We start from the raw sequence: 10,182 nt of genomic DNA, 5'->3' as shown, positions 1-10,182 counted from the left end.
ATTTAACTTTGGTACCTGGTATCTGTCTAGAAAATTGTTCATTTCATCCAGATTTTCCAGTTTTGTTGTGTATAGGCTTTTGTAGTAGGCTTTCATGATTTTTTTGAATTTCCTCAGTGTCTGTTGTTATGTCTCCCTTTTCACTTCTGATCTTGTTAATTAGGATAATGTCTCTGTGCCTTCTAGTCAGTCGGGTTAAGGATTTATCTATTTTGTTGATTTTTCTCAAAGAACCAGCTCCTGGTTTGGTTGATTCTTTGTATAGTTCTTTTGGTTTCTATTTGGTTGATTTCAGCCCTGAGTTTGATTATTTCCTTCCTTCGACTCCTCTTGGGTAAATTTGTTTCTTTTTGTTCTAGAGCTTTCAGAGGTGTTGTCAAATTGCTAGTATATGTTCTATTCAGTTTCTTTTTTGGAGGCACTTAAAGCTATGAGTTTTCCTCTTAGGACTGCTTTCATTGTGTCCCATAAGTTTGGGTATGTTGTGGCTTCATTTTCATTAAACTCTAGAAAGTCTTTAATTTCTTTCTTTAGTTCTTCCTTGACCAAGTTGTCATTGAGTAGAGTGTTGTTGAGCTTCCATGCGTGCGTGGGTATTCTATTGTTTATGCTCAATAGAGGAACAGTCTTAGTCCATGATGATCTGATTGGTGCAAGAAATTATTTCAATCTTTTTGTATCTGTTGAGGCCTGATCTGTGACCAATTATATGGTCAATTTTGGAGAAGGTACCATGAGGTGCTGAGAAGAAGGTATATCCTTTTGTTTTAGGATAAAAACTTCTATAGATATCTGTTAAATCCATCTGTTTCATAACTTCTGTTAGTCTCACTGTATCTTTGTTTAGTTTCTGTTTCTATGATCTGTCAATTGCAGAGAATGGAGTGTTGAAATCCCCCACTATTATTATGTGCTGTGTAATGTGTGCTTTGAGCTTTAGTAAAGTTTCTTGTAGAATGTAGAATCCCTTGCTTTTGGAGCATAGAGGTTCAGAATTGAAAGTTCCTCTTGGTAGATCATACCTTTGATGAATATGAAGTGTCCCTCCTTATGTCTTTTGATCACTTTAGGGTGAAGATTGATTTTATTCGATATTAGAATGGGTACTCCAGCTTTTTTCTTGGGACCATTGTCTTGGAGAATTGTTTTCTATCCTTTTATTCTGAGGCATTATCTATCTTTGTCACTCAGGTGGGTTTCCTGTATGCAACAAAATGTTGGGTCCTGTTTACATACCCAGTCTGATGGTCTATGTCTTTTTATTGGGGAATTGAGTCCATTGATAGTAATACATATTAAGGAAAGGTAATTGTTGCTTCCTGCTATTTTTGTTGTTAGAGTTGGAAATCTGTTCATGTGTCTATCTTCTTTTAATTTTGTTGGAAAATTATTTTTTTGCTTTTTCTAGGACATAGTTTCCCTCCTTGTGTTGAAGTTCTCCATTTATTACCCTTTGAACGGCTGGATTCATGGAAATATATTGTGTAAATTTGGTTTTGTCATGGAATACTTTGGTTTCTCCATCTATGGTAATTTGAAGTTTTGCTGGGTACAGTAGCCTGGGCTGGTATTTGTGTTCTCTTAAGGTCTGTATGACATTAACCTATGATCTTCTAGCTTTCATAGTCTCTGGTGAAAATTCTGGTGTAATTCTGATAGGCCTGCCTTTATATGTTACTTGATCTTTTCCCCTCACTGTTTAATATTCTTTCTTTGTTTTGTGCATTTGGTGTTTTGACTATTATGTGGCGGGAGGAATTTCTTTTCTGGTCCAGTCTATTGTGGAGTTCTATAGGCTTCTTGTATGTTCATGGGCATCTCTTTCTTTAGGTTATGGAAGTTTTCTTCTATAATTTTGTTGAAGATATTTACTGGTCCTGAAAGTTGGAGGTCTTCACTCTCTTCTATACCTATTATCCTTAGGTTTGGTCCTCTAATTGTGTCTTGGATTTCCTGGATGTTTTGGGTTAGGAGCTTTTTGTACTTTGAGTTTTGACTGTTGTGTCAATGTTTTCTATGGCATCTTCTGCACCTGAGATTCTTTCTTCCATCTCTTGTTTTCTGTTGGTGATCCTTGCATCTATGGTTCCTGACTTCTTTCCGAGGATTTCTATCTCCAGATTTGTCTCTCTTTGTGATTTCTTAACTGTTCCTACTTCCATTTTTAGGTCCTGGATGGTTTTGCTCAATTCCTTCACTTGTTTGATTGTGCTTTCCTGTAATTCTTTAAAGGATTTTTGTGTTTCCTCTTTAAGAACTTCTACTTATTTACTTGTGTCCTCCTGTAATTCTTTAAGGGATTTTTGTGATTCCTCTTTAAGGGCTTGCACCTATTTACATTTGTTCTCCTGTATTTCTTTAAGGGAGTTATCCATGCTCTTCTTAAGTTCCTCTATCACCATCATGAGATATGATTTTAGATCCAAATTTTGCTTTTCTCATGTTCTGGGGTATCCAGGACTTGCTGTGGTTGGAGTACTAGGTTCTGATGAGGCCAAGTAGTCTTGGTTTCTGTTGGTAAGATTCTTGCGTTTGCCTTTTGCCATCTGTTGATCTCTGGTGTTAGATGTTCTTGCTGTCTCTGACTGGAGTTTATTCCTCCTGTGGGTCTGTAAGCCTTTGTCAGCACTTCTGGGTGATCAGCTCTCCTCAGGTAAGACCTGTGTGCAGTGTGGTGTGGATCAGTTGTTCCTCCTGAGTCCTGGGGTCAGAACAAACCCTGGAGACAGCCTCTTCACTTGCAGGGAAGGGGCAGAGAGGGCTGTGGATCTGCTGAGTCTCTTCCTTGGTGAAGAGGGAGGTAGAAAGGATCCTGGGCAGGCTGTCCTGCCAGCTTCTGAGGCCTGTGCCTCCTGGCTGGTCCCACCTCCTCCTAGGTCTACATGCAATTCTTAAGTGAAGGGCATATATATTGAATCTATTTAATCAAATTCTCTACTTAAAACAGTAATTCTATATATATTTTTACACCAAATTAGTCAGTAAACACTTTGGGATATTAGGTAAATAAATATAATTTATTGTTACTTTACCAACTTATAAGTATGGTGATTTTTTTTTTAGGCAAGGAAAATATTCAGAATTTAAAACCATGACAGATAGCACACAACATAGCTCAAAAACATATGCTTTGTGTAACAATCATTTTGTAATTTTCTCTTCTTTTTCTTTTTATTGAAAATATTCACTGTACATAGTGATAGGTAGTGTAAAGGTATTTTCTTTTAAGTCTATTGAATACTTTGACCTTTGTCACTCCTATACTTTCTCCCTACTCCCTCTCTCACCTCTCCTTCTCATCATGTTATATATATATATATATATATATATATATATATATATATATATAAAATTACATGTATCTATATAATATCTAGGATTCACAAATGAAATGAGATTGGCTCTTTTTGTTCAATATGATGATTTCCAGTTGAACTTATTTTCTAGAAAATGACATAATTTCATTCTGCTTTATGAGTGAATAAAACCCCTTTTTGCAAATATACTACATTTTCTTTCTATTTTTATAGTGTATACATTTTATTATTTATTTATTTATTTACATCCCAAGCCAGACACTCCTCAATGAGACTCTCCCCTATCTGAGTGTGAGTCTCCTTCTGGTTATCCCCCCCAACCTAGTGCATCAAGTGTCTGTCAGATTAGCTTCATCATCTTTCATTGAGGCCAGACAAGGCAGCCCTGATGGGGAAGAGATACCACAGTCATGCTATAGCTTTAGGGAGAGCTCAGCTTAAGTTGTTGGGAGACCCACATGGAGACTAAACTGTATATCTGCTGCATATGTGCTGGGGGGCCTCATTCCAGCCCATACATGTTCTTTGGTTGGTGCCTCAGTCTCTGAGAGCTCCCAGAGTTCTGGGTTAATTGATTCTGTTGGTCCTCCTGTGGGGTTCCCAGCCCTTTCAGGGCCTTCAATCCTTCCCCCAAATCTTCCATAAGAGTCTCCGACCTCAGTCCAGAGTTTGGCTGTGGGTATCTGTGCATTTTTCAGTCTGTTGTTGAGAGCCTCTCAGAGGACAGTTATGCTAGGCTTCTGTTTGCAAGCATAACAGAGTACAACTAATAGTGTCAGGGATTGGTACTTGCCCATGGGATGGGTTTTAAGTTGTGCTGGTGATTGGTTGGGCATTCCTTTATTCTTTGCTCCATCTTTGTCCCTACATTTCTTTTAGGACAAATTTTGTGTCAAAGTTTTGTGGGTGGGTGGGTGTCCTTTTCTCTCCATTGGGGGGGGCGTCCTATCTAGCCACAGGTGGTGGCTTCTTCAAGTTCCATGTCTCCACTGTTAGGCATATTGGCTAAGGCCACTTGCATTGACTTCTGGGAGTCTCCCCCATCTCAGGTCTCTGGGACTTCCTAAAAATTCCTCTCAACCCCCCACTCTTGGCAGCTGCAGATTTCTATTCATTCTCCTGGCCCTCTGTGTCTCTCTCCTGTCTCTCCTCATACCTGCTCCCAATTTCCCTCCTCATCTGCTCTCCCATTCACTTCCCTTTGCCACCTATGACTATTTTGTTTCCCCTTCTAAATGTGATTCAACATACTCTTTTGGGCCTTCAAACTTGTTTAACTTCTTTGGGTCTGGTACTACATTTTCTTTATTCATTTTTCTGTTGATGGACACCTATGCTGATTCTGTAATTGCTGTTAAAAATGTAGTTGTGTAAGTATCTGTATAGTGCCGACTTGAATTATTTTTGGACATATACCCAGAACTGGTAGAGTTATGGCAATTCTATTTATAAGTTTTTGAGAAATTTTGATATTGATTTACATACTGGTGGAACTAATTTACATTTCTATCAGAAGGCAATTGAAATTGGATTTCCCCCACATCCTCACTAGCATTTGGTGTTTACTTGATGATATCATTCTGGAGCTAGATGGGATCTCAAGTTTTATTTTCTTAAACTTTAAAATTCCATTCTTATTTGAAATATAAGGAATCATGACAGTAAATAGCTACCACATCCTAGCTTTTGTTTGGCATGGAAATATTGCTTTGGACTTTTGAGAGTTAAACATGGGCATGTTGATGGGAAACTATAGTCCTAGCTACTCAATGGTCTGAGACAGGAGGCATTTATAAACCAATTTGAGACCAATCTGGGCTACATAGCTGGACCCTGCCAAACCATGTATGTGTATACATATGTGTGTGTGTGTGTGTATACATGTATGTCTATATAATGTATGTGTATGTATATATATATGTATATATATATATATGAGAAGAAAAAACTTAAATTTCACATAGTTCTAAATCAGCTCTTTTTTCTTAAGAAGTTTTGTGACTATCTAATTGGCTGAAGAATGATTATCATTTTATTAAACTGCAACAATAAGTTAATGTTGCTCTTACCTCTGCCTCCCAGATGAGGAGAAGTCATACAGGTAGTAACTATATCTGGTTCTTGAGTCTGTTCCCTTCCACATATTCCTGTCTCTCAGAGTATCCTGATGCTCTTGGTTTGATGATGGATTTCTGTTTGCTTGTAGGGGGAGAAGGCAGAAACAATGCTGGAGATGTTGAAATGATTTGAGAGATGCTAAAACATGCATCAAGATACAAATGCTTAGTGGCCAGCCCTATTCTGTTTATGTTTTGTTCACTGTTATCAACTGCTGTGCCCATGTAGAACATGGCTTCCTTGGTGGCTCACATTTCATGCTCTACTGGTTCAGATTGATTGTAAATGAGATCTGTTCTTTCTTTTACCACCTTCTTTACCTTTAACATAGAATATACTTATCTAATCTAGCTCTATGATAATTGAAGTTGGGCAATGATGAATTTTGACAATATTTTATCAGGATTCTGATAATACACTGTTTTATTGGTTAGAATTTTCTACCTCAAATGCTTCATTGATTTTCTCTCCTAGACTGACTTCTATTTCCTCATGTCAGTCATCAGTTCTTTTGCCAAAACTAAGTGTTCTGTAATCCAAGAAGATAAAAGTTATCTACTGCTTCAGGTTAGAATCAATGAACCACATTGGTAGGCATCTCTCTCCTTAGCCTTTTGTTTCAAAAGGCTCTAGTATATTACTGTCGTCTATTTCATTTTGATTAAACAACTGATTATGAAAAATTGTGAAATTTATAAAAGTAAAGATTTATTAAGTTATAAATCCTAGTTACCTATCATTTACTTTCAACAATTGCCATTTTTTATCTTCTTCCTAGGACTCAATAAAAATAGTTCTTAGTTATATGAAAATGAAATTATTTTTATCATTCTAATGATATTGCAGCTCTTTTTCTATGATATTTTCCAAAATCTGGAGTTTGAATTTTGTTTAAAAATCTTTAAATTATCTTTTAAATGGTTCTTGCAATTTACTGTAGAGATATTCAAAATATACCAAAGTATTTCATTTTCTTCTATTATAAGAATCCTTAGAAAAACATAAGGCACCCATATCATGAACTAGATTACTTATATCCTTTGACTAACCAACAGCACACAGCTCCACTCCTAACTGCTATGATCACCTGTCCAACACTGGAAACCTATATTATTGACATATAAGTTTTCTAATTCCATTTTATTCTTGTTTGGTTGGTTGTCATGTGATTTACATGACATTGTGTGAAATTGTTTCTTCCTTCCTTCTTTCCCTCCCTCCACTCCTCCCTCCTTTCCTTCCTCTCTCTCTCTTTCACTTTCTTTCTTCTTTTCTTCCTTTCTTCCTTCCTTCCTTCCTTCCTTTCTTTCTTTCTTCCTTTCTTCCTTTCTTTCTTTCTTTCCTTCTTTCTTCCTTCCTTCCTTTCTTCCTTTCTTTCTTCTGGAGGCTTTCTATTTTGAAATAGAGTCGCAGCCCTGGCTGTTCTAGAACTAACTCTGTAGACCAGGCTGGCCTTAACATCCCTGAGATCCACCTGCCTCTGCTTCCTTTTTTTTTTCAAGACAGGGTTTCTCTGTATAGCTCTGGGTGCCCTGGAACTCACTTTGTAGACCAGGCTGGCCTCGAACTCAGAAATCCCCCTGCCTCTCTGTCTCTGCTTCCTAAGTGCTGGGATTAAAGCTGTTTGTCACTACCCCCAGCTGAAATTGTTTTTAATGAGTTTTCCAAGCACATAGACAAATTTATGATAATATAGGAAATTAAAAGTTCTGAATTTTGGCCAAAAGCAGACAACTCACTACTGTCAGCTTGCTCTTTGTTATTGCCTTGTCTGAAGACGACAGTCAACAGTGGTAACTTGGTGGGTATAAATTATCTGCTATGAATCATCATGTATCTTATTGTGTAAGGAAAAATAAGAATTTAACCAAGTAACAAATTGAGAATATTATTTAAACTTCCACCCAAAGGATAGTTAAGAATAAAATGAAAGCTGGACAATGGTGGCGCATGCCTTTAATCCCAGCACTTGTGAGGCAGAGGCAGGCGGATTTCTAAGTTCAAGGGCAGCGTGGTCTACAGAGTGAGTTTCAGGACAGCTAGAGATATACAGAGAAACCCTGTCTCCAAAAACAAAAAAACCAAAACCAACCAACCAAACAAGAATAAAATGGAATTAGAAAACTTATATGTCAATAATATAGGTTTCCAGTGTTGGACAGGTGATCATAGCAGTTAGGAGTGGAGCTGTGTGCTGTTGGTTAGTCAAAGGATATAAGTAATCTAGGTCATGATATGGGTACCTTATGTTTTTCTAAGGATTCTTATAATAGAAGAAAATGAAATACTTTGGTATATTTTGAATATCTCTACATTCAATTGTCCTTATGAGAATAGGATAAAAAAATTATAGGAATGACTGTGTATTACATGCTAATGTGACAAAATATTTTCCCAATAACCATTATTGACCTAATCAAAGATCTGAAAAATTCATGATTAATAAATATATTGATGTTATGACATTGAATGTTCAAATAGTATAATTGTACTGTAGATGAAACCTACTGTATTGACTCATTCTTACCATACTGACACTAAGTTTTCAGATCAGTACACCTCAACAGTAAAAGACACAAAAAAGAGTGACTTAACAGCTTAGTGTAGAATACATGCTGCACTTTCGGTCTTTTCTCTAATTGCTCCATTGGGGACTCCAATGCTGTGTCTAATGGTTGGCTGTAAGCATCCTTCTCTGTATTTGTCAGGCTCCGGAAGACCCTCTGAGTAGATAGCTACACCAAGTTCCTGTCACCAAGCACTTCTTGTTATCAACAATAGTGTCTGGGTTTGGGTTCTGTATATGGGATGGATCCCCAAGTGGAGCAGTCTCTGGATGACCATTCCTTCAGTCTCTGCTCCTTTTGACAGGCTTATTATATGTTGATGGCTTCATTGCCCAGTGATTTGTTGAGGAGATATGATTGAATCATGAGATCTTCTAAACTCATCAGCAAGTTCAATAGATTAATCATTTGATAACAATATTGGGATGCAGTAGAAACTACACCATACTTCCTAGTTGAAGGATGTAGGTTTCTGGGGGCTGCCCTGGGAGTGGATGTGTTCTCCCCATCCCCTTCTCCTTGCTTCTTCCACCATACATTTATGCCATGATATTTTTCCTCATCTTAAGCCCCTAGACAATGACACTGAGTAATAGTGGACTGAAACACTGGAAATTATTTGCCAAAGTAAATTATTTGCCTTCTTTAATTTGCTTCTTTCAGGCATGTTGCCACAGTAATAATAACTAACTAATTGAAAACAAATTGACCTTAGACACAAACTCCACAGCCAGTTCCACATCACCCAGAGGAAGTTCTACTCTCAGGAGCTCTAAGATGCCCAGGATCATAGGATCAGAGGTGAGGAGCACACAACATCTGTCCCAACACAGGGAGTTACTGGGAACAGCGGGACCCAGGCACAAAGAAACACTGCCAGACCAGTGGAACGGGTTCCTTCCAGTCTTGGCTGGTGCCCTGAGCAAACCTTGAGCTCAAACTCTATGGTCAGTCCCACATCACCCTGAGAAAACTCCACTCCCAGGGCTCTAACATGCCCAGCCTCACAGGATCCCAGCAGCTTGGTCACACCAGGGTCTCAGGGTCCCAGAGACAGCTTGACTCCCAGGAGCTCTGACACACCCATGGTTTCAGGATCCCAGAACCCCAGAATCACAGGATCCCAGAGACAGCTTGACTCTGAGGAGTTCTGACACAATGAGTATCACTAGAAGGACAAGTTCCAGTCATATATAGCTAAGGCAGGTAGCATAGAGATAGCCAGATGGCAGGAGGCAAGCATAAGAAACTTATCAAAAGAAACCAAGGCTACTTGCCATCATCAGAACCCCATTCTCCCACCGCAAGTCCTGGATACACCACCACACTGGAAAAGCAAGAATTGAGTTTAAAAATCACAACTCATGATGAAGATACAGGACTTTAGGAACATTATAAATAATTCCCTTAAAGAAATACAGGAGAACACAGATAAATAGCTAGCAACCCTTAAAGAGGAAACATAAAAGTCCCTTAAGGAAGTATAGGAGAACATAACCAAACAAGTGAAGGAATTGAACAAAACCATCCAGAATCTAAAAATAGAAATAAAAACAGTAAAGAAACCACAAAGAGAAACACCTCTGGATATAGAAAACCTAGGAGTCATAGATTCCTCACCAACAGAATACAAGAGATGCTGGGTGGTGGTGGCACACGCCTATAATCCCAGCACTTGGGAGGCAGAGGCAGGCGGATTTCTGAGTTCGAGGACAGCCTGGTCTACAGAGTTAGTTCCAGGACAGCCAGGGCTATACAGAGAAACCCTGTCTTGAATAACCAAAACAAAAAACAAAAAAACCAAACAAACAGAATACAAGAGATGGAAGAGAGAATCAAAGGTGCGGAGATACCATAGAAAACATTGACATAACAGTCAAAGAAAATGCAAAATGCAAAAAAATCCTAGCCCAAAACATCTGGGAAATCCAGGACACAATGAGAAGATCAAACCTAAGGACCAGTAAATACTATGGAGGTAAAATCCTTTGGTAATGTGAGGGTCATTGAAGTACAGCCTCATTACAATGAAATCCAATGTCTAAAAATTGTTCTTATTTTGGGCTTGTACCACATTAAGAGTCAACATTTTTTTTTTTAAGAGTCAACATTTTGTTGTTCCTCCTAAGGGGCTACAAACCCCTCAGCTCCATTGGTCCTTTCTCTAATTCCTTCATTGG

The sequence above is a fragment of the Mastomys coucha genome, unplaced genomic scaffold (genome assembly GCF_008632895.1).
Source record: "Mastomys coucha isolate ucsf_1 unplaced genomic scaffold, UCSF_Mcou_1 pScaffold15, whole genome shotgun sequence".
Lineage (NCBI taxonomy): Eukaryota > Metazoa > Chordata > Mammalia > Rodentia > Muridae > Mastomys > Mastomys coucha.
This window is presented reverse-complemented; position numbering follows the sequence as displayed.